We start from the raw sequence: 25,988 nt of genomic DNA, 5'->3' as shown, positions 1-25,988 counted from the left end.
ACATCTCTCGTGACTCAGTGATGTCGCTAGTTCCTGGTGAATTGATAGGCTGAATATTGGTTCATACACCCATCCAGGTCAGTGCAATGTGGGACAGATTCTGAAACTGAATACCCTATTAATGATTTTCAAAAAAGTTGTGAAATTTGCCCTTGACTACAAGCCCAAAAATCTTTTGTTAGGATTAGCTCCACTATACCTTGTAGTACTACTCTCATGGAATGTCCAGAAGTTCGGGATATGCTGCGATGCCATGAATCACGACATCAAGCCCCACCCTCAGCGACTACAGAAAGGACCTGGTTACACAAATAGTATCGTTGTAGCTTGCTCCCTGTCCACCCAGTGTGAGTTCAGGTAGAAGGGGCCTGATGACACAATTTGCGCCATTATTCGCTTTGTGTCCAGTTGATGTCGCACATTGTGTTATGTCAAGACCCCGCCCACCACTTTTCATGCCTCTCATCTGGATCTCCAAGATGCGAGTAACACGAGTAAAGAAGATTTTAAGACAATATATAGTTCTTTTAAATCAATATGTACTAATGACATCAAAAGATATACCGACATATACAGATATATGTTATTTACTAACATTGCAATTAGCTTTTAATTGCCTAGTGCAAGTTATACAATACAAGTGTCTGTTTTTGCTCTTTGCAATGTTAATAAATAATTCTCAAAGTATTTTAGGACAGATAGCTTTCTGGATATTTTTCTAATAGCTAACTAATATTTTAACGTAAATGCTCACAATAGTACTATAAATAGATAATAGATACCCATATATCCACACTTCAATCCATCCTAAATGCTGCTGCAAGACTTTTCTTCCTCTCTCACCGCTCCACATCTGCTGCACCACTTTGTAAATCCCTACACTGGCTCCTTGTGTCCTCGAGAATCAAATTCAAATTACTCACCCTTACCTACAAAGCCCTCAGCTCTACCCCTGCATACATCTCAAATCTCATATCAAAATAATCTCCATCCCGCCCTCTTAGATCTACCTCTGACCTCCGCCTTGTCTCGTTTCTTATAGCCACCTCTCACTCCCGTCTACAAGACTTCTCCTGTGCTGCTTCCCTTCTTGTGGAATTCCCTAATATGCTCAATCAGACTTTCCCACAACCTTGAAATCTTTAGACGCTCTTTGAAAACCCATCTCTTTTTTTTTAGTGGTGACCTTATCCCAGATAGCACTATTCACACTAACGCACCCTCACCAATCTCCTCTCTGAGCCACACTCGCTCCTCTTGTTTCAGCTGTGCCCTCATCCACTTAGTATGTAAGTTCTCTAATGAGCAGGGTCCTTCACACCCTTTGTTTTCATATCTGCGCAGGCCCGGGCTCTGGAGGGCGCCACAGAAATAAAATTACTTTAAAACTGTGCGGCGACCGCTGACCAGACCTTCCACGGCTGCCGCACAGCTTCCAAAAATTCCACGGGAAGGGGGAAGGGGCTATGGATCACCACCGCCGCCTCTCTGCTCCGACTCCTCCCCTCCACTCACTGACTGTCGGCGTGACATCATCATCACGGCCCGACAGTGTCAGTGAGTGGAGGGGAGGAGACGGAGCAGAGAGGAGCAGCTTTATGGCGGCAAGTAAAGGTAAGTAAGACGTAGGGTGGGGGGGGTGCGCGGATTGTGAAAGTGTGCCTGGGGGGAGCGCGGATTGTAAAAGTGTGCCTGGGGGGAGCGCGGATTGTGAAAGTGTGCCTGGGGGGAGCGCGGATTGTGAAAGTGTGCCTGGGGGGAGCGCGGATTGTGAAAGTGTGCCTGGGGGGGCGCGGATTGTGAAAGTGTGCCTGGGGGGCACGGATTGTGAAAGTGTGCCTGTGGGGGGGGGGGGGGGGTAGGGGCGCGGATTGTGAAAGTGTGCCTGGGGGGAGCGCAGATTGTGAAAGTGTGCCTGGGGGGAGCGCGGATTGTGAAAGTGTGCCTGGGGGGAGCGCGGATTGTGAAAGTGTGCCTGGGGGAGGGGGGGCGCGGATTGTGAAAGTGTGCCTGGGGGGGGGTAGGGGCGCGGATTGTGAAAGTGTGCCTGGGGGGAGCGCAGATTGTGAAAGTGTGCCTGGGGGGGGGGGGGGCGCGGATTGTGAAAGTGTGCCTGGGGGGGGGGGGGGCGCGGATGTGAAAGTGTGCCTAGGGCGCCAAGGACCCTAGCATCGGCCCTGTATCTGCGTTTATTTTGTCTACCTTGTATGTCCTTGTTTTATGTATGTCCTTGTTTTCTCAATTGTAAGGCGCTGTAGAGCACTGTGGCACCTTACTAATCTACGATAATAATAATAATACTGTGTACACCGATTGTTTAAGCAGATTGAGGACAGGTCTTTTGTGGACTAAAGCAAAATTCATGAAAATGCAGCCTATGTATCAGTATGAATCAGTGCCCTCAATGAGGTAAGATCACTAGTTCCACTGCCTCCACTGTGCATAAGTGATAGATGTACTTTAATAATGTGTTACGGTTTATTATCCCCACTCAATGTGTATTGATCCTATATTTTCGAAGCAGAATGTAGTTAATTTAGTCGGAAACTTTTGAAGGAAAGAACACTGAGATCAATAGGTTTTCAATTCCCTTGACACATTTGAGCAGAATATTACTATATCTTTTTTTTACAGTTTGGTCTCATACATGTTATACGGATCCTGTAATAAAAAACATTCCATAAAGCTGATAGTGCTTAGTGCATCTGAGGGCCACAGAAAGCATCATAGGGCCACCAGTAGGTTGACCCTACACGTATAGCCTTCTGATCACTCCTTCCTGGGTAATGCTTCTTATTGGGTAACTTCATGGGTAACTACGGGGTCTATTTACTATACAGCAGCAGTAACCATTATTATCTGTTGCTGCAAATCACTGCAGCTATTTACAATGCTGCTCTTGGAGTCCAATGAAGACTCCCCTATTCTACAAAGTAATTTTACTATTCACCTAAAGTTGACGCCAAATGCTAGAAGGGAAATGTGTGTGCTCGGCTATCCTCTGCGGATGCGCATAGTGATCTGACCTAGTAGGGAACAAGCAAAGACTCTCCGGTATCACTGGACCCCATCCTCGGATGGCTTTAGTTTGTGATGCTTTTCGCTGCTTGATAAATCACTAACATCGCAGACCCCATCGCAGTTCCATGGGGACTGTGGCAACAAACGAAGACTGGCTGATCACCAATTTCTCATGTGTTGACCCCTTCATAAATTAAGGGAAGTCCTGCGATAGCCGCTCTCCGAAGCTAACGCAGTTTGTAAAATAGAGCCCTAATTTCCTATTGGCTGCTCAAAGTTCTAAAAGATCATTGCACACAATAGTTATTACTCAACAATCTTGACGTTACAAGTATGAACAGAAGAGAGGGTCATCTGAATTGTGTAGACATTGGTGCAGGAGTCTGCTTATAATGAGGCAACTTGGGGCAGCTGTCTCAGGCTGTTGGTTTTCGGGGGTATCAAACTGTAGGAAGTTCATTTCAAACCTGCTAATTTTACTGCAGCAAAAGTTAGCGTGCTCTAAATTGTTGGTAGATATGATAACAATTTAGGGGATGGCGTTTGTCGTTTAGAGTATACACCACTCAATCACAAATATTTAGGCCTTACATTTTGCAAAGGGTGTGAAGCATGACGTTTCAGCTGCCACCACAGCTAGTAGAAGCAATGCACCCACTTTTGGATGAATGAAGGTGAAAATAATTTTACAGGAAAAAGAGAGAGAAAATTATATAAGTTCTGAAACAATGTTATATAATGCTGAAAAAACTCTGTATAGGTAAAGGTTAATATTTAACTCCATGTAACCTGGAGTCACCTTTGAGATGCTGTGACAGTTTCCTGACATGGAGTAAGCGGATATGGTGTGTACAGGTGGCTATTATGTTAATTCTGTGACTTGGAAAATATCGGCTTATTCGGACAATGTCCCAATCTTCTGGCTGGCTGCCCAGGAACGGGGGCAATTTGGGGACAGAGTGTTCTGCTCTCACCCCTCTGTCTCCATTGTATTAACCCATTAGCTGTCTGAGGCTCACAGAAAGGTGGCAGGTGGTAGCAGATAAGGACCATGTGTCCACAGGTTCATTGCTTCCCAAATGCAGAACGTCAGGCTGTATTCACCTTTTGTTGTAGCTGCCGCTCAGCTTCGCTCTATTTCTGCATCCAAGCATTTTCTTCTCTCTATTAAAGCCTGAAAATCTCATCTGGGAAAGTATTTCATGAATCCGTAAAGTGGAGATTAGGCTTACATCCCCGGCACAACTCTTGTAGCAATGTTGCTCCCGCGCGTTATAGCTATAAATATCACACTGAGAAGCTTACAATCAGCAAAAATAGCCCAAAAAAAAATAACACCTTCATGCAGTAATATTAGTGCATGATAATTAAAATGATGGTTTTAATAAAAAGTTTGTGTGTTATTTGTAGAGACAAATTTTCCAGCAAAGTGAATTGATATTTTGTGGCAGATAATAATCCACACTCATGTAAAGTGGACCGATCACCTACACCATAGCTGCCTACTCTCTCGGAATGTCCGGGAGACTCCCGAATTTCTGAGTTCTCCCAGAAGAGAAGAGCAACCTCCCGGATTCTGGCCCTTCATTAGTTAAGTGGCGGGGGCGGTGCTTAGGACACGAATCACGCATCATCATGGCCCCACCCTCTGCCATAATAGGCCAGAAATGATTATGTCCGTTTAGGAGACAGGGCTAAGTGACACGATTCACCTCCCCCCGCCCCCACAAACCCACCCCCCCCCATGATCTCCTGGATTCAATCTTGCCAAAGTTGGCAAGTATGACCCACACATACCATTTTCTGAGCTGAACCATTTTTCATGAGACTGCAGCCTGTCCGTTGACTAGAAACCTGTGACCAGGGGGTGACTGGCAAATTTTAGCCCCAGGGGCGAGACTAGGCTCAGTAGCCTATTAGGAAAATTCAAAGGAAAGAGAATGCAGGTGACCCAGTACAACATAGTCAATTAAGAGCCCAGCCCAGGGGGCAGTTCCCCCCCCCCCCCCAGCCCAGCCAGCCATGGCCTGTGACATTACTGAGGCAGGAGACAGTTTGGGCCTCTTTTAAAGTAGAACATAATTTGCTGCCTGAATGTGCATGTAAAAAATAAAAAGGTTGCAAAATTGTGTTCTTAGATGTGTACTGTGAGATGCACTTTCTTAAGCTATGTGCAGCTCATAATACTATGTAAGAATCTGGCCACATCAAGATGCACTTTAAGCCGATATTGATATAGCTGCATACTAGAAATGTCATAATCATCATCATCAACATCAACTTAATGATGATGACTTGCGTTTAAAGTGTGAAAAAAAAGAGCCAGTGCACTTGTTTGGAGGACTACAAGCGGCAGCATATCCTGACAGCCAGGGTCTTCTGGAACTAGTAGTTCGCGCAGTAATATGTATCTAATAGTGAACAATCACACTGACACTGCTGAAAAAATACTTTATTAGAAAAGATTTCTAAATTCCCTATTTGAAGTAATTCAAGGTTTAGGAATTTAAAAAACACACCCTAATAGGACAACGCAGGACTTGATCCTAGCGGAGCTATGACATATTTATGGAAGGGTGAAACTCTGGTTATTAGGTTGTTTTCCCTGGTTATTAGGTTTATTTTTGCTTTGCCTAATACTTCCAAGGGGATTCCACAGACGAAGGCTTCCCAAAGCCTAGTTATTTATTGCCGCAGAACTTGTATGTAAAATAATCTAAGGATTAGGAGGTTGGACTTTTTATGTGACGTTTACATTTTTGCCTATTGCGCCTCTTAAAATCTTTCCACCTCTCTGCAGGCTTAGGCGCTCTTCTGTTGGCAGAAGCATCACACGAGAGCAGAGTCACCTTTTATACGCAGTAGGCGGACCATGTCATTGTACCAGTGCAAAACCATATCCTAGGTGTATTGTATATGAGGGCCAGTGAATGGAGATAAAGCACAGCCTGATTTGAGGATGTTCTGATACCAGCAATGTGTTTTCCTCTAAGATCAGCTGCTCGCTCCGTTCGCAGTGCTCGCTGTGTGTTGTTGGCACTGGAAGTCGTTCTCCGGCTCTAATCAGACAGATTAGGATTCAGCTCTGTAATCAGACCGCTCTGTGTGTGCGACAAGTGGCTGCACTGTTCCTTCCTGCACATGGGACATTGTATCACCTGCCCCTGTTACGCAGGACATAAATACAGCTTTAATCCCGCAGGCCAGCAGTTTTAGCCCTGCTATTCATAGCTCAGAAAGCTTGTTCTGTGGGGCAGGAATGTCACACTGTTACATATTTTCCAACTACCACCACAAAATAAATGGTCACTTTATTGCATCCATCAGCACAAGATACTCAGTCCTTACTCTGAATAAACAAAAAACCCTGTGTGCTGGTAATACAGTCTGCAGATAAACATTCAATTGATTGGTGTTTCATGTTAGACATAGATCTCTTCAGCAATGCTACAAGATACATGTGTGTTAACCAGGGATGTGCCTGTAATGATGAAGTATTAACTCTCAGGGCCTGAGTCATTAAGGAGAGCAAAGCATAAAAAAGGAGTAACTTTGCACGTGGGCAAAACCATGTTGCATTGGAGGGGGAGATAAATTTAAAATGTGAGGACAGATTTATAGTTGGGGTAGGGCATGTCCTAGATCAATTTTTAATTTCAGTGTACAAATAAAGCTATCAAGTATTTGTGTCCTACATGAAAAAACAGCCAGTATTTAACTTATGTGCAAAATAATAAACTAATTTGCACCCCTTGTATTGTACCATGGTTTGTCTCTTAGAACATTTACTCCTTTTTTTGCCTTGCTCTACTCAATGACTCATGCCCTCAGACAGCAGGCTTTGGAGTGTAGCTAAAGTTGGAAAATGTATTAATAATGCGATAATGCTTTTTCCTTTTAACTTAGTGGTACCTTGTAGGTAGATCTAATAAACGTAACATTATTTGATTTTTAAAGAGTACAATATAAAAATACAAATGTTTGTGATGATTTATGTAAGTCAGGGGCAAGAAACACGTGGTTCTATAAGTTCAAGCAGTGGTGGCAGGCAAGGGACAGACGTTGTTGAGCCTTATATAAGGATTGAGAGGATAATTGTCCTTCGGAGAGGGAGCTTCAATAAAGTGGGGACAGATGGACTTAATGATATTATAATGTCCCTCTCACCACTGCGCAAATGATGTCACGGTCAGCAGAGCATGGTGCTGCAAGTTACGCCATCATGCCGCAGTGGGTGGAGCATGATGTTGGGCATCGCGTTATCACACTGGGTACCGCCCATCACTGCGCAGTCTGGTCTGATTTTATTGAGATTGCCAGGAAGAAAAGAAGAGTAAAGAGGAAGGATTTAAAATGTATATACCATTGTACTCACTATAGGGACTGTCGTATTGTGTGCTAAACAAATATTTATGTGAAGGCAGCCTATCAGTTTGCTAGTTCCATCTGACAAAATGGCTGCATTCTCAGTGTGAAATGGCTCATGCCTCAGTGGTATCACTGGTTCCTAGTGAATAAATAGGCTAAATTCCAATTAATATTGTTTTAATCCTAAAAATAAATGACAGACTCTATTTCTTCCATTGTCTCATAAATTGTTTGTTCTGCCATGAAAGTATATCTCTACTTTTTCTGTTCCTACGCTCTGTTCATCTTTACATCCCTGCCATATAACACACAGCAGGCACGATAGCATAGAGCAATAAATATATCCTGCCGCAGCCAGGGGCAGATAAAAAGCTCCAGTAATTAGTGTATTAATAATGGTGCTTAGAACATACTGATAAAGGGATAGGGAGATCTGGGTAAATATACCTACAGAACAATATGCTCTTATTACTGGAAGGGTTGCAGGATACAGCACTTCCTGACGTAACGCTCTGGTACAGCTGGATATCTCCAGGCGTGGGAGTTTTCCAGCGATTTTTCTCTAGCACAAAATAAATTATTTTGCATTATGAAATTAAGAAGCTATAAAAAGCAACAGATAAATAGTGAGAAAGGTCACAGGGCTCCTGGTCTGAAGTAGATGGAACAATGCTCATTTATGTTAAATGCCTTAATTAACCAGTCCTCCTGTCATCATACATGTAAGCACAAGGTTCACAGTGCAAGTATGACACTGCAGATAGGCACTATGGCGTAGTACACGTGCCTGTATTTAGTGGCATAAGAGAGAAATGACGTTCATTTTTTAAAAATAAAACGCATAAGTAGGCAGAGACCAGAGTTAGGTGTACCCCAATTTGCAGAGTGAAAATTTGCATATGCATGTCTACAAAGAGAGCGCACGCATATATATGTACATGCACAATTGTGCGTATTTGACACTGGGGACGTGGAACGGGGGAAGGAAGAGGAGATTTGACATAGGCAGAGTACAGTAAGGATGAGGCAGACCCACTTGGAGATCCATATACACCATAGTTGCCTACTATCCCGGAATTTCCGGGAGGTTCCCAAATTTCAGGGAGTCCTCCTGGCTATGTAATGCCGCTATTTTGCGGCATTGCGGCATTTAATAGTTGTGGGCGTGGCCACAGTGACGCACTGGCATCACCATGTCCACTCCTACCCCTGTCACATGACCTTCCCTACGGGATCTCCCAGGCGGAACGTTATAAAAGTCAGCAAGTATGATATACACCTGTCCGGAGCCGTATCTTTTACACCTCCTAGTAGGCAGGTGCAAATAAACTCTGATGATTATGATTGTCGCCAGCACTAGCTATGCGAATTCACCTCTGAATCTGATAGGTGCTCTCTTTATTGATCATGCATATATATTATTAGATTTCATGGTTGTAGCTTAAAATATACTGTGTTTTTTTTTGTTACTTTCATTTGTACACAAAGAGGAATATTATAGTTACTGTATTATATACAGTCTAATAGCGAATGTGTTTTTTGCTATGAAAACAAATGTTAACAAACTTTTCCTTGTGACCTGGTTGAACGTATGTGGGTGGGTATGCCTGACGTAATCCTGGGGCATGTGCTACAGATGCAGAGCTGGATGCATATTGCGATGCACGCCACTCCGCCTACGGGCGCAAATATTCTATTTCTATAGGCGGCTGTTTAGAGTGTATACTATTCCCACCATGGGCCTGATTCACTAAGGCATGCAAAACGAATGTCATTTTTTTTTTTTATGCACGTAATTCAGACACAGAGGTCCATATTCTAAAGAAACGTCTCCTCCTGAATATGGGTCCAGGTACGCTCTGCTCTGACAGACAAGACACTGTAGGACACGTCCAATACATATGTGGGCTACAAAGTCCCAGCAGAAAACACAGAGGAAAAAAAGTATTCAGTGATTGTCTCCTGTTAATAATATAGTCATTAATGGAAAAAACATTGTTTTTAAAAAAAATTATATTTTTTTAATATATATATATATATATGAGGATGTTATGAAGGTCATAAAATGCATTTTTACTGTTGCTCCTGATTGCAAACACATGTTCTAGCATGCAGAGGCGACCATCATCACTATCACTCAGCACTTATACCTGCCCTGTAGCTGGTGATACGACAGAAAAACACGTACCTGAATGATGCCCAGAGTTTGAATCATGCGCCCTGGCGTGCGCTTGAGCTTGGCACTCCCTTACTGTACATTGACAGCGTGCATACACCCATTCCCCTCCTCGTTCGGCTGCAGTAATTATAGGCTGTTGTAAGTGTCCTTTGTGCTTGAAGATGAATTCAATGTTCTTACGTTTACTGGCGTATGGTCCGGTTCTGGGTATGCACAGAGCGATTTTGTGAGAAGTACGGCACGTTTTGGCATTTACGTTCCTTAAGGAATCAAACCCATGTGTCTATCTCAGCACCAGTCCCCTGGTCTGTAGACTATATTATATTATTGTTTATATTTATTGGTATAACTCAAAACACTCGAACTTAATACTGTTATGTAATGCTAATAATGTAATACAAATGTTTTGGACTGCTTATCAGCCCATGCAAACTGGAACCAAAGCTGAGGTTGAGAAGCATTAGGTGACTATCAAAAGTTGAATAAAACCATAGCTAGCACACTAGAAACAAAAAACCACTTAACCGCACAATGGGTAATTTTCAGCAACAAAGTGCAAATGTGAAAAAAACATGGCAGCCAATCAGGCTCTTGCTTTCATTGTGTAAATTGAACTATACTGATGAAAACTTATTCCTGACTGCATATTTTCATTGGGTTAGCGAATAATCCCTGTTGCAATTGAAAACAACAATACAAAATAAAAATATTTACATAGATCAAATATTCACAGAAATATATATATATACATATATATATATATATATATACATATATATATATATATATATATATATATATATATATATATATATATATATGAGAGTATTGCTTTATTGAAGGATACCTGTCTAAAAATATTGGACAGTAAATGCTTACAATATCCATATTTAATATTGCAAACATTAGGTGCATAGTAGTCTCATAGCTGATTCCCAGGTGGTTATATGTTCAGCCTAGAACTGGTTGGTTATCAAGTATCTCACTGTAATAGAGATTGTCCGCATGAGCTGTGGCCAGATGCTATTTACCCAGAATGCAATGTGCTAATGTGTTTATTGTAGTGTTGATACAAGATCAGGGTTAATGGAAGGTAATCCTGCATGTTTGTGCAACATGCGTAATTATGGTATAGATGTTTATTGTACTACAGGCTTTACCCAAACCTAGCTTGACAATTATTTTTATAAATGAATGTGGAGAACAACAACACTAGGGCTGGTTTGCATTATTGCTTGCTACATTACACACATTACGTGTCAGATTGGCCGCACGGTGGCTTAGCCCTTCCTTCTTTAAATGTGCCGACACATAGAAACACAGGAGTGGGCTAAACTCAAATACTCTTTGTTGCTGGTAACATTCCAATGTTCTGATTGGCTACAGGTTGTTCTAGCCTGCTCACTTCATCTCCTGCTAGTTTATATGTCCCAGGATTGGCAGAATGGATACAATAGGTGCTCAGAACCAGGTCAAATGGATCTAATGAAGTAGGAAGCACAAAATCGTAACAGTTATTTATCCTCTTGATAATTTCACCTAGCTCTAAATGTATTCCTGAATTCTCATAATTAGTTTGTTGCAGCCACAGTTATTTCAGCAGGAGAGATTTATAAATGGTATCTATTATAAATACTGAATGGCTCCTTCATTAGGTAAATCCACCGCCATATCACTGCACTGGCATGGTAACTATATTGAGTCCATTGATTTCATAGTAGTTGCAAAAGTTTTTGGTGGATCTGTACTCGCTTGTTCCATCTCATCCCACATGATTGATTAGATTAAGATCTTGTGACTGGGAAGTTTTTGCATTAAGTTGATCAACTGTTTTATTCCTAAAACCATAGCATTGACCTTACTTAAAAAAAATATGACTCTTCACAGATGGGTACACTATTGCTATGCACCTGATCAGCAATAATATCAGCAGTAATATTCCTATTTCTGGTACCATTCAAACATTGCACAACTCAGTCCTTTCTCACCCACCTGAGCAGGCATGACATGTGGGTGAAAAAGGGTTAATCAAAACAATACCACATAGTCTGTCCAAATATGATTACAATTAACCTGAACTATATCTCACAGCCACTATTAAACTCAAAGTTCTGCCACCATTAAGACTTAGTCCAAGAACTGCCACTGTAAACTAAACAATATCCTGCCTTAAATGTAGCATTATAAAAAACAAGCCTATCTGGCACATGAAATCTTTAAAAACACAAAGACAGAACTTTATTAAATTTAGTTTAATATGATAAAAAGGTGATCATTCTTTTTGAATAAAAATGGTGATAACAAGTTGACATACAGAAAATAAAAATGCAAAACAGTTTTCTTAAAATAAAACTGGAATAAAAATGTTCCTAGCACACTCACATTATCTGCTGCCTAGGGAAGGCTAGAATGTGTGGATAATTCTTCAGTAGAAATACTGAGCCCCAACATCTGACAATCTCTAAAATAATTTTGTTACTTTTTAAACAGTCCTCTCCCTCCCTTTCCTAGTTAAGGTCTCTGAAAGAAGTGTGTAAGTATGCTAATCTGTTTTACAACTTTTTTTACTACCCCTTTTTTCAAAACCACTTATAACAAGAAGTTCTATAAATGGTATATTATCAGGCATTAGGAAGGTGAGAGTAAATGCCATTATAGTAAAAATAATCATGCAGAATTAAACACATTAGACAGAGAAACTATGAACTAATAAAGATGTATGTCATAGGGTTTATAATTAAAATAAATTGATCTATATAATTCAGGCTTACTGAAATAATTACTACCTCAAAAGTTAAGTGTCCTGTCAATTATAAAATATAAGCTCAAGGCATATTTCTTCTTTCATTTTAATTACCGGTATCATATTATCCAGGTCCCTGTTTATCTGTTGAAGGGGAAAAATAAATAAGTAATCATTAAAAGATGAAAAAAAAGCTGCTTGTTGGGATTGTCGTGTTGCTATTTCTACAATATACTGTCTCCTGCATTAACAAATTAAGTTTGGTTGCCCTGTATCTTGTATCGGTTGACTGTGCTGTTGTTGTATTATCAATGTTCTGTTTACATTGCTGAGTTTTTATTGTGTTCCCTCTTCCCTGTACTGGTATTATATGCTCTCATTTGCGTTTCCATCAACAGTACAGAGGTAAACAGCAGGATTTCTTGGGGAGGGGGGTTATATTTTCTGTAAATTTATATAAATATACTGTATTGGTTCAAATGCCACACAAAGTATATTATACATAGCAGGTACAAGTAGCGAACATAAATTCTACCCTAAAAAAGTCTGCAACTCACAGTGCCCTGAAAAAAGTAGCAAGGGCCTCTGCGATGATGTTTGCTGGACAGAAATGATGTTTCTTTAAGCCAGTGCAGCAGCTCCATTTCGGTGGCACTGTATACCACAGCAGCTGCGGCGCTGTCAAAGAAGTGTCCACGGCGGTGCTGTTTTGTACTACAATACAGCACCGCCGCGGACGCTTCTTTGACAGCGCCGCGGCTGCTGTACAGTACAGTGCCGCTATGTAGGGGCACTGTTTAGCCCCCGATCATCGCGGAGGGGAGGGGATTCTGGAGAACCAGAAACCCCCCCTGCGTGCGCCCCTGCATTTTTTCAAACCCGCAGTTTAGTAAATATACCCTCTAGACTGTGAAACACAAATATACAAGCACATTTGACTCAAGTTGAGGGGGCAGGGTGTTCTGTGATTGGTATCAGATTCCTTGACATGCCTCCTAATTGAAGAACTGGCCAGCACTACAGCATGTAAGAGAAAGGGGACACTTTTGGGGGTCTGATATAGGGGTGGAATGGGCCCAGTTGATTTTGCTTCAAGGTAAACTGGATCTCAGGGAAACTGAACCACATGATTACAGAACCCGGGCAGCACGGTGGCTTAGTGGTTAGCACTTCTGCCTCTCAGCACTGGGGTCATGAGTTTGATTCCCGACCATGGCCTTATCTGTGTGGAATTTGTATGTTCTCCCCGTGTTTGCGTGGGCTTTCCCTATCTCTGTGTATCTAGCGATCCACATGGTGTATATCTGCACAGCCAAGTCTTCAAGCCTGTCACTCATACTCTGCCTATTAGACAAGCACTTCTCTCCTAACATTGCAGATGGGTCAAATAGAGCATGATAAGCTATAAATACTTCAGTAACTTTAGGTATATTATTCAGATAAGGCAACCACAACCATGTATATCATCATCATTATCACCATTTATTTATATAGCGCCACTAATTCCGCAGCGCTGTACAGAGAACTCATTCACATCAGTCCCTGCCCCATTGGAGTTAACAGTCTAAATTCCCTAACACACAGACACAGACACACATACACAGACAAGGGTCATTTTTTTGTTAGCAGCCAATTAATCTACCAGTATGTTTTTGAAGTGTGGGAGAAAACTGGAGCACCTGGAGGAAAACCCACACAAACACAGGGAGAACATACAAACTCCTCACAGATAAGGCCATGGTTGGGAATTGAACTCATGACCACAGTGCTGTAAGGCAGAAGTGCTAACCACTAAGCCACCGTGCTGCTCCAAACATAGATATCTATGTAAACTAGTGGTATGCTTTGCCTTTTCTTAAAAAGCAAGGAAATAAAACAGTGCTAGAGATGGCCTTCCAGAGCATCCGCACAAATCACACTACCCCTGACGTCATGATTATCAATAGATCTTTATAAAAAGTCTAAGTATAAAGTATATTTAAAAAGCAATGCTGGGGAAAAAGAGAAGTGTGTTTCACAATGAATTTTCAAGCTACAGTTTTATGTGCAATGGAATCACTATTGTAGGGACCTTGCAGGGAGATTGTGACAGCCCTGGTTTTCTTTGTGTCAGTATTGTGTTTTCACTTTCAGAGCCTATGGTGTAGAAAACCTATCACCGTATTTCTTGTAAAATTAATGCTTTAATATTCCTTGGTAACATGTGGAGATGAAGCACCGTCAAATGTAATATGAAAATGTCCTTTGTGTGAAGCACTGTATGCGATTGATCAGCGTGATCCACCAATCAGATTTCACAGAAGGGAAGCTGCCTGCTGTGCAGAACTGTCCCATCTCTTAGCACTTTATGTGTAAAAAGTTCTAACTTCAAAGTGCTGGTTTCATTGTTTTTAAATCTCACGGCTTTAATATCTAATGAAAGATTTTATTCCGTTTGTTATGTATAAAACATTATTCTATAATTTAAAAAAGCATATTCTTTATTTATACAACCTTCAGTCATAGGGCTAATTTAAAGTTTCACTTTATCAGCACCAGGGGTGCCTTACTGCATGTGTCTGGTTGTCCCTGTGGGAAGGGCCCCCACTCATTTCTTGCTGGCCAACTTCTACTAGGGATTTCATCCCCCTTTGTGTGGGCTGGTTCACATCATGACAGAGGGACCCCACACTGCAATTCTCTATGTTATGATGTGACCAGCCTAGCCTGGCCTGGCAAATCAGGCTCATAACCATCATTTTATTACCTATCTGTCCATACACTGCTCTATAAATGAGAACTAAATGCACCTCTATCTCTCATATAAAATACACAGTCACACTTAAGGGTAATTGTATCAAGCTGTGAGTTTGAAAAGTGGAGGTGTTGCCTATCGCATCCAATCAGATTCTAGTTATCATTTATTTAGTTGATTCTACAGACTGACAGCTAGAATCTGATTGGCTGCTATAGGAAAGATCTCCACTTTTTGAACCCACTGGAAACTCGCAGCTTGATACATTTACCCCTTAGTTCCTTGGGGCCCTAGGGGTATATTTACTAAATTGCGAGTTTTAAAAGTGGAGATGTTGCCTATAGCAACCAATCAGATTCCAGCTGTTATTTTGTAGAATGTACTAAATAAATGACAACTAGAATCTGATTATAGGCAACATCTCCAGTAAATATACCCCCTGGTTGTTTGGATTTGCACCATCATAACAAATAACGTTGTGATATTGTATTTTTGAAACAGGTGCATACAGATGTAAAAGGTTGGTTTATACCATGCATTAACCGATAAAATATATAGGGCTCATCCAGGTCAGAACACTTCCTAAATTTCTCTTTAGTATCTAGATCCTAGGTTCCCAAAGTGTCCGCCGCGGCTCCCAAGGGTGCTGGCCAGGAGGATAAAAACACCCAAAAACTTACCAATCCGGGCACGGCCGAATTGGTAAGACAGAAGAAATAGAAGAAAGAAGGTCAAGTATGGTAAGTAAAGAAATGGAGGGCAATGGTGATAGGAAACAGCAATGGTGGGGCAAAAGAATGAAGGAGGGGGCAGAGCGAGTATGCAGAGGGGGCAGATCGAGTATGCAGAGGGGGCAGAGCGAGTATGCAGAGGTGGCAGAGCGAGTATGTGATGGGGCAGAGTGAGGATGCAAAGGGGGCAGAGCGAGTGGATGCAAAGGGGGCAGAGCGAGTGGATGCAGAGGGGCGGAGCGAGTGGATGCAGAGGGGCAGAGAGAGTGGATGCAAAGGGGCACAGAGTGTTTGGACGACGGGGGCACAGAGTGTTTGGACGAAGGGGGCACAGAGTGTTTGGACGAAGGGGGCACAGAGTGTTTGGATGAAGGGGGCACAGAGTGTTTGGACGAAGGGGGCACAGTGTGTGTGGATGCAGGGGGCACACAGTGTGTGGATATGAAGGAGGGCACAGAGTGTGTGGAGATGAGGGCGGGCACAGAGTGTGTTGAGATGAAGGCGGCACAGTGTGAGTTAGCTGTAAATTATTCTTTGACAGAAATATAATTTAAAAAAATATATAAAAATATTATTTTCCCTTTAATTTATGTGTATTATTTTTGCATACAACTAAATAAGTATTTCTTTCCTGACCTAAATACTTATTAAGTTTGTTTTGACCCAACTACTTATAAAACGGGACTGCTCAGTAATTATTTTGGAGGGGTGCCTTGAAAAAATTATGGAGACTCTAACTAAGGGTGCCGCAAACTGCAAAAGTTTGGGAATCACTGATCTAGATCCATTTTACGTAAGCAATACAATTATGTAATGTGTTAAGTGTTGGAAAGAACTGATGTCTGTGGGAACACAGAGATTCCCCTGTCCAAGGTGCTGAACAGTGTTTTGTCATAGTACTTGCTGAGGGGGAGCATAATATGTTGCATACAAACAATTAAGACGTCTCTCTGGGACGGCAGTGTGACTTCTCCATGTTGTCAATATCTGTTGTGCACTTCATCATGAAGGGATATGTCAATTAACATAGACAGGAAATAGGTCCACGGTACGATCCATTCTTTGTGTTAAGAGTGAAACTATTTATTTTCCACTTTGTGAAAGCAATAGTTACATTACTGAGTTTATTGTTTACTTTCCACCGGATCAATACAGAGGAAATCCTGCAAAAGGTTGAATGTGATGGATTTATGTATTTGTTCAACCTCAGCAGCTAAGTTGTTACCGTGTTAGTGTAGCGCTAATGGAGTCATGCATTTGCCAGTACTAAAATCTATTGATCACCCCAAGCATGTCATGTATTAATAATTCAGAAGCACACGCTGGCCGATAGCCTGTTCATTACTAATTGAGTCATGGTATTAACACATTCTTTTTACCATTGGATCAGTGTCAGATTAGCAAATGCAGATCTGACAGTCACAAAGAGTTTAGAATCTCACATTATACCAAAGTTAATATAAATGTATTCAAGACACTGAATTAATTAGAATTACATGCAAACTGAACATAAAATGACACACCTGGGGGTATATTTACTAAAGTGTAGGTTTGAAAAAGTGGAGACGTTGCCTATAGCAACCAATCCGATTCTAACTATTGTTTTGTAGAATCCACTAATCCAAGAATCCATATATATTTAGCTATACTAGTATACTATCAAATAATGTCTTGGGGGGGGGGGGGGAATGAATTTGGCTTGTGTACACTAACATCTCTGGGTCTGATAATGAAGGGGTGAAAACCCTCTGGTCAATAAGTAGTTAATCAGTGGTCATGTGGAGAAAATGATTCATTTTTATGCATCAATTAAATAATACATTAACTCATTAAGAGCTTGTGTGTTTGTACAAGGTAACCAGATGGTGTAGATTTCATGTCCCCTGTTTTTATTAATAAAGTGTACAGCCAGACTTGTCAGGTGTCAGGCAAGTTGCGTGGTTGTCACACATTCGGTTACTGCCAAACCAATATTGGCAGCCCAAGTTCGCCATTAATATGTTGTGCCGTGAAGGCATCTAGCTGGTGTAAAATAGAGGAGGATTCCGGAAGAATAATATTAGTTTACTGTGATTAATAACATATTCGGTGCTATTCACACGTGAGAAACAAAAGGAACACAATTTCTAACATCATTTCTAATATAGGAGTATTTAAGGCTGTAGACATTGATGCATTAAATGGTAAAGGAAGAAGAAACTGAAGATTTAAATTCCATAAGAACTAAAAGCAACAGGGAGTCAATGCAGGGAGAAATATATATAGGAGTCTAGAGTACCGTGTGCCAAGAATGCACCGAGGGTGAATTTCACCTCACCTAATTCCCCCTATTGAAGTGTGTGTGGTGATAATTATTCAGCCCAGAAGTGCAGGAGCCCATGCTTGCAGAGTGGTCTGATATTTGTGACACTTGAACATCCAGATCAACACAATTTGATTTGTGCACATATGTGGCCAATTACTTCTCTGGTTATTTACCAGGATCTTATTTAAAGTCATTACTAGACATTTAAGTGTCCTGGGCAAGACCAAGCACCACACCCCCACGCGCACTCAGGAATGCACCGTCAGAGGGGACACACCTAGACTTTTACAAGCGAATGCCATTCTCCAACACTGTGCTGCACTCTTCTACCTGTTCTTGCAGTTTTGACTATCTGGTGCAGCTGTCTTAAACTCAGTTGGTGCTTAGCCGGATCCTGGAATGTTGGGTCCCTATTTGGAAAAGAGATAGTTACTATACTATTCACCTCCTGGAAAGTCAAGCTGTTAGTGAACTATCTAGGCCTTCCTCCCCCTGAATTATACATAAAATCAGTAGCTTGTTTTGCACAATAAACAGGCTTTCTACCACCCAGCCAAATCTAGAATTTAATTAATAGCATTCACATTTAATACATATGCTTATTTTCTCCCCATATAGGCCCAAAAGAAATTAAATAAATTAGCACCCACATTTAATAATTAGGTCTCCTTCCCTCTAACCAGCCTGACATTAAATAGAGTTTACGTTTCATAAATAATCCTCCTTAACCCCAAATAGCCCCGTCATTGAATTATTAACATTCCCATTTAATAAACCAACCGATTTCACCCCTCACTAGTCCTGATATTAAATTAATTACATTCTCATTTAGTACAATTATTATTTCCCCCACTATCCTCACAATCAAATTAATGGCTTATAAATTTCCCTCACGTTTAAATAGAGATTATTGGGCCTGATTCATTAAGGATCTTAACTTAAGAAACTTCTTATTTAAGTCTCCTGGACAAAACCATGTTACAATGCAAGGAGTGCAAATTAGTATTTGTTTTGCACATAAGTTAAATACTGACTGTTTTTTCATGTAGCACACATGTAGCATACATGAAAAAACAGTCAGTATTTAACTAATGTGCAAAACAAAATACTAATTTGCACCCCTTGCATTGTAACATGGTTTTGTCCAGGAGACTGAAATAAGAAGTTTCTTAAGTTAAGATCCTTAATGAATCAGGCCCATTATTACTAATAAATACATCTCACCTATTTGAATATAGTTCTTTTTTTATTAATTACTTATTATGTTTTTATTATATTAATGTAGCATATATTTATGTACTTCAACAAAACCCCCCTTTTTTCCACCCCCACCCCCCTGAATCTTCCTCTGTTTTCTCCAGATCCCCCCCTTCTCTCCAGCAATCGCCCTGTTTTTTTATTATTGCAGTCCTATTTTTTCCCTATATCTACTACTATCCTTCATTTTAATTAATGGTCGTATCCTTGGATACACTTTTCCGCTAAAAATTTGTCTAACCCTTTCTTAAACATATCTATTGAATCTGCAATCCCAACCTTCTCTGGCAATGAATTCCATGTCTTGACTGCCCTAACTGTAAAGAACCCCTTCCTTTGCTGGTTGTGAAATTTCCTTTCCTCTAACCTTAGGGGTGACTGCGTCTCCTGTGTATAGTCCTTGGGGTAAAAAGTTCCCATGAAAGTTCTCTGTATTGACCCTTAATGTATTTGTACATAGTAATCATATGTTCTCTTAGACGCCTCAGTTCCACCTGCTGACAATTTGGCCCTCCCTACCACATGAGGCCACTTTTAGCCTAAACTGACTAAACTTTCCTCATAACTTAATGACTCCATACCCTTTATCAATTTTGTTGCCCTTCTCTGAACCCTTTCTAGTTCCAAAATATCTTTTTTAAAGAGTGGTGCCCAGAACAGAAGACATCTGTATAAGCACTCTCTCTAATACACACAGAAAGTATACGTGAAAATCCAGGGGTATATATGCAATGGACCAGGTGAAGATAATGGCTGTTCTCAGCAAAGATTGTCATGGAAAAAAATAGTATGAATAATATTTGACAGACATAGACGTTACTATAAATCTAAGAAAATGAAATGACTAATTCTAAATTACAATGCATAACTACTTATTGATCACCAGCTACATAGATTTTATTTGTTTTCCATACATCAAAATGTAGTTGGAATTTGACAACCTCATCAATAAAGCTAAGATTAATTACATTAACATCTGAAAGATTGGAGACATAAAGGACAATGTCTCATGCAGCAAGCCAAGAGCTTCTAATGTAAGTTCCTGAAGATTTCTAAATGCTGGTAAATTTGGAGGAGCAGAACAAATACTATTTCTTCCTGTTACCAGTCTTCACCTGTTCTCGTGCAAATCAGCATGACAGTGACACGGGTAACTCAGAGGGGGAACATAAAAATGTACAGACAGATGAAATAAGGACAATCCTAGCGCCCATTTGCTTATATGACTTAGGTAAGATTTAATTGAAGTTCCAAATGAGCACTGGTTTAGGAAATAAATACAAATAATGTAATTTAATAAGTGGGTGGGCTAAATGTGTTGTACTGTTAGTAATCTGCACTGATACACTACAACAGCAGAACAGGGACATCCACTTATGAATGTCCAAGTGGGACAAATAAATGTGTTTGGATAAAGCAGATTGAGCTGCACCTTTGCATTTTTGGATATTAATAAATTATCTCTGTAGTTCTGGTAGACCAATTTGTGCTAATATCCTTTCGGCTCATTAGGTGCTTATAAAATAAATCTTATCATCAGTCAGGGGTTTCATTTTAACCGTCAGTAAAGATCCTCTGTCATTAGAGGTAATTGCATTTCATGTATAAATTTAACATTACTACATCATAACAAAGAAGACCTAACCTAACCCTGGCTCAGTCGTTCTGTCTCACATCAATTTGTGTAATGTCATCTGTGTGCTCGTGATCTATGACTGTGAGTCTCCCAAACTCCCTCCCGTCACATAAAGGAAGGTATTTCTCTGTGCCTGGGAGGACTTGCAGATTATTATTCTGCCATCATATGCGTAGAAATCTAGGCTTGGCGTTAGTTCCTTATACTCATAAACTAAAGTATCTCTTTTTGGAAGTGACTGCGGGAAAGGGGAATGACAGGTGAGACGAGTAGGTATTTGGGTTCATAGATTAAAGGTGATTTCTTATCTTACTGACATTTTGTTGTTTGCTAAAGGGAGGTAGATTTGTTCACACAGTCTGAACAGAATTTGGTGTGGATCCAGTTCAGATCGGGGTCCCGTAGTAGCCTTGTGTAATGTTCTTCCTGGAGATGTTGGGGGTTAAATCTCCGCATATTTTGGTCACACGCTTCCTGTTAAATGCAGCTTTGAGTACATTTAAGGCATTCATTCAGTATAAGAGCTTCTATATGGGGGGTATTCGAGCCCCTCATCTTAAATTTGCTTTGATGTTTTCCAATGACCATACAGAATAATGGATGGAGATGAAAGGTGAGTGCAGCATTCATGTTCCACTGTATGTTTTCTATAAGGGAACATACAAAGGGCAAACTAAAGACCTTGAACACCTTGTATTGTTTGTTGTTCATCTGTTACTTTGCGTACCATAGTGATTACTGCGCGTTACACCTTTTAAGGCATTATGACTTACTGGATGTCCACTCAGCAGGCAAAGGCAGTGTCTCAAAGCTTGGACAGGGTGTTGTTGACTAAAACCTTTTCAGATTGAGCACCAGCCACTTTAATATGTATGAAAATCTTTATTAGAAATTATGTTACTGGTGTTCAAGAGTCAGTGGATAGTCTTCATAAAGTTTAAAATGGTGAACCCTCAGACTGGACAAATACACAGCCACAAATTATACAACCCAAAGAGTACAATCAAAAGCATTATGCTCCTCCAGGGAAATGCCTTTGTACTCTTAACAAAGCAATCCCTTCTTGTGTACTACATAAATACAATATTCTCAGTATTCTAATGATTTACTGGGCTATGTTCTGTTTGTTGGATGTTACCAAGTATACTGTGTAATGTATATAATAATGTATATAATGGTATAGGATTAGGGTGCAGATATATTCTGGAATTTAGCCAGATGATCATTTGCTCTGATCTGTGGAAAAGTCCACATCACACTATTTGCTGTATCATTGACAGTACAAATTGGTTGCATGGTATTTCAATTACCCCTTTAAAATGTGTGCCTGGATGCTTTTTGTGCTCTTGAATCACAATCCGTCAGCTCTTCTCGCTAGACAGAACAGAAAGAAATAGATCTGTTCTGTGACTTCACTCTCATGTCTCACGGTGTCATCATTAGTCTTAGATAATTAGTGTTTCTGAGTGAGAGATTTCATACTTTTCTGATCCATCTTTCTGACACACAGAATCTGCTGTAACTGGCCCGAGGTCAAACCAGATTTCAGCTTAATTTCTAGAGGCATTTGGAGAAGTAAATTGAGATTACCATTTAATATGAAATGTAATAGGGCAAGACAAGTCTTCCCAGCAATATCTCCTGCCTTCCTGTACATTTATAGCAGTAGAGGCAGCATGTTAACCTTTCAACAGCTGCTAGACTGAACAGTGTCTATTGGAGCTCGACAGCAAAGTTTTATCTGAAAGAAAAATGATTCAACTATAAGTTAAATATAGTTAATTAATCAAGTCACCTTGAAAGCATAAACATGTATGAGCTAAGAAATTAAGGTTATTTGCAATTTTATGTCAACTTTTTAAGGTGCATTTTTACAAATATCTGAGCACAAAATTGTATTAAAAGCTCAAATATTCCTTGTCCGGAATGTCCTCATTTTTAAAGTGGGTGAGGATAAGAATAAGCTATAGCTAATCACAGACTATACACACAGAAGGTGTGCACAGATATTGTGGGAGGCAGTGACCCGTCCACTCATGTCATTTACAGGTTACTGAGGACAGACAGGGACAGATTGGGAGCTTAAAGTGGTCCTGATAAATATTCTAAAAGTGGCCTCATGTAGTGGGGAGGGCCAAATTGTCAGCAGGTGGAGCTGCTTTCTTCTACCAGGTCTTGTAGCTTTCAGTACCTGCTGCTGATGTCTTGGCTCCTGCTTGTCTGGATCCTGGAATCTTGGTGTCCTCTCTGGAAAAGTTATAGGTACATCAAATATGGAAAGCCGAGCAATGAGTGAATATATATATATATATATATATATATATATATATATATATATATATATATATATATATATATATATATGCAACAGAAGACAGGCAGGGCCCCTCATAGTGTAAAATCAGATATAAAAACTTGGAAATGTATTAACATGCGTATCGTGAGGTTAAGTAAGGAGATCTTGTCATATACTGGGTCATCCTCAATGACTGTGCCTCTGGACCTCAGCTCAATAAAAAGATAATGCAGAAAAAAAGCAGACATAGTGTAGTATTGTATGTATGGTAGATCACACCACGTGGAAAAGTGATGACAGCACCATTTACCAGTATCACAGCCACTTGTAGTGAGAAAGGTGTTTATAGCCCCGATGTAAAGCCCATTCACATAGGACAACAAAAAACATAAATGCAATCTGCGTACCAGACGTCTCTGAAAGAATCAGCCCTTCTCAAATAGCACTTCTCAGATGGTAAACCAGAATTTTCCTTGTTTAGGCATGTGTTCCACAACTAATCGCTCTCCCAAATGGCGGCAAAATAGAATTGGAGAGAATTTGATGTAATATACAAATGGATTTAATAAACAAAGTAATAAGAGAACTTACATCAGGTATAGGAAACAGCATAAAAGAACAACCAAGCTCGACGCCTTTCGTCTGGGTTAATCCAGACTTCCTCAGGAGCAATTAACCGATCATGTATACCGCTTGATCCTCTGGTTATTTATGGACCGGATCCGACATATTGGCGCATTTCCACAAACCACCCATTAGTGCGCAGGCGCGAAAGCCGCAACCAACTTTACTGAGGCTCACAGAATGTGAGCACTCTACATGATAATGCGCTTGTGTCCGTGACTTGCCAACGATTACAACATTTTTTTGCATAACAAATCAACGGCATGGATCCGGTTACTAAATCTGTATTTTCACGTAGAGTATTTTTGTATATTTCACTAAGTTTATGTTAATCCAATGTGTTGCATTGTCTAAAGTAATCTTTGCATGCGCACTAAAGGGCGGTTTGTGTGCATGCGCCAATATGGCGGATCCGGTCCATATACACAACACTCCTGAATTGAAGTATTGTACTTATACATGACTAAGACAGTGTGGACCAGTTCCAGAACACAATGGGCCACTCCACCGCACAAATACAGCTTTGGACACACTGATTTGCACAAATGCACCTGGATTTTTGCTGGGGCACATAAGTCTGAAAATCTTCCCGACCCTCATGGGCTGAGGGGGGGCAGGGTATTTAGATTGGGACCCCTGGAGTGACAACTTTGTCACCCCAGTGGTACCAGTGTAATGCAAAGTAGTTCTTAACACATACAGCTATAATATATCTGAAAAACTCAAGGTCAAATAGTGTCTGATGTTTTTAGGATGAATATTGGGCAAGCTAGATGGACCATGTGGTTCTTATCTGCCATAAAATCTATATACATAACAATAGTAGCAACTGTATGGCATATTGTGGAATTTAATCATAGTTTGTTGTCTTTAGGTTTACTTTATATACTTAGCCAGAAAGAAAAATGCAATAGACCAGAAAGTCAACATGTAACTCTTCAGTATTGGCAGAACTTGCTGATGGTTAGTGGAATATGCTGGGAATTGTTGCTTGACACAGCTGAAGCCTAAGGCGTATATTTACTAAACTGCGGGTTTGAAAAAGTGGAGATGTTGCCTATAGCAACCATTCAGATTCTAGCTGTCATTTTGTAGAATGCACAAAATAAATGAAAGCTAGGATCTGATTGGTTGCTATAGGCAACATCTCCACTTTTTTCCAGGCCCGTAGTTTAGTTAATCTAGCCCTAAGACTATCAAAGTATCCATCAAAAGTGGACTATAGTATCTTTCAATGAGGAAATATCTAGGGAAATACTCAGATTTTAAGAATTCAAGAATAAGGAACATTTGAGGACTTACAGTTGAATTGATTAAATTGCTGAACCAAAGAACACTAAAGAGCAAATAAATTTAAAGTTGCAATCGCATGAAAGCAATTGCATGTGTTTTTTAAACATAAATCACAATGATTACCTGTTAGAAGACAACTTGTTCTGTTTTCCTTTTGTATTTTTCTTTGCTAGACGTATGATGTACTTGAGCAGAGAGGAGCATAGGGGTTTTGGAAAGCCTGACTTCTCTGCATGTGCGTTCACAGTGCAATCTCTCCCTTCCCTCACCCCCCTTTCGTCTTTAAAAAATTATTAAGAACTGATATAATCTGGAGTTTTTAGTATAAGTCCATGGTCATTGCACTTACATTGGCTTGACCATAGATAATTTGGTCTAACTATTTTAGCCAATGAAGTGTTTTTAAGACTTGGCAGCAAAATCCATTGGGCATACCTTTGGGGATGAAAGAGTGAAAGGTATGTTTTTGTTGTTTAGCAAAGTCCATCTATATGAACATGTAAGTTATCTTCACTAGATAGTCATAATTCATCCACACAATGGTCAGAAAGTGGAATCAATAACGCAGTAAATGCAGTTTTCTATATAGCAAAGCTCAGCTATCTCACTTATATGGTATTCATAACTCATAGACTATAAGATTTAATGTACAGTAATATAGCATAGGGGTCTTGACCTATGGAGAAACAGAGCAATTAGCTAAATGTTTCCTGCTTGTACTGGGACACATATGAAATATATGGGCTAAGTGTTAAGTATACTTCCAGGACTTACTGTCAGAAAATTTGATGGTGCTTCATC

The 25,988-nt window shown here is 40.3% G+C and overlaps 1 protein-coding gene and 1 long non-coding RNA gene across 4 annotated transcripts in view; one reads left to right on the top strand and one right to left on the bottom strand.

The window, feature by feature from the left end:
- Window positions 1–25,988, top strand: part of SMPD3 (sphingomyelin phosphodiesterase 3) — a 118,549-nt gene that overhangs the window by 55,822 nt on the left and 36,739 nt on the right. The gene's annotated exons all lie outside the window — the stretch shown is intronic.
- Window positions 21,911–23,967, bottom strand: LOC142103517 (uncharacterized). Its single transcript, XR_012679386.1, has 3 exons — window positions 23,678–23,967; window positions 23,166–23,221; window positions 21,911–22,715 (listed from the first exon to the last, which is right to left on the bottom strand). It is a non-coding gene; the product is annotated as an uncharacterized LOC142103517 (long non-coding RNA).

This window comes from Mixophyes fleayi, chromosome 10 (assembly GCF_038048845.1).
Source record: "Mixophyes fleayi isolate aMixFle1 chromosome 10, aMixFle1.hap1, whole genome shotgun sequence".
Lineage (NCBI taxonomy): Eukaryota > Metazoa > Chordata > Amphibia > Anura > Limnodynastidae > Mixophyes > Mixophyes fleayi.
This window is presented reverse-complemented; position numbering and strand designations above follow the sequence as displayed.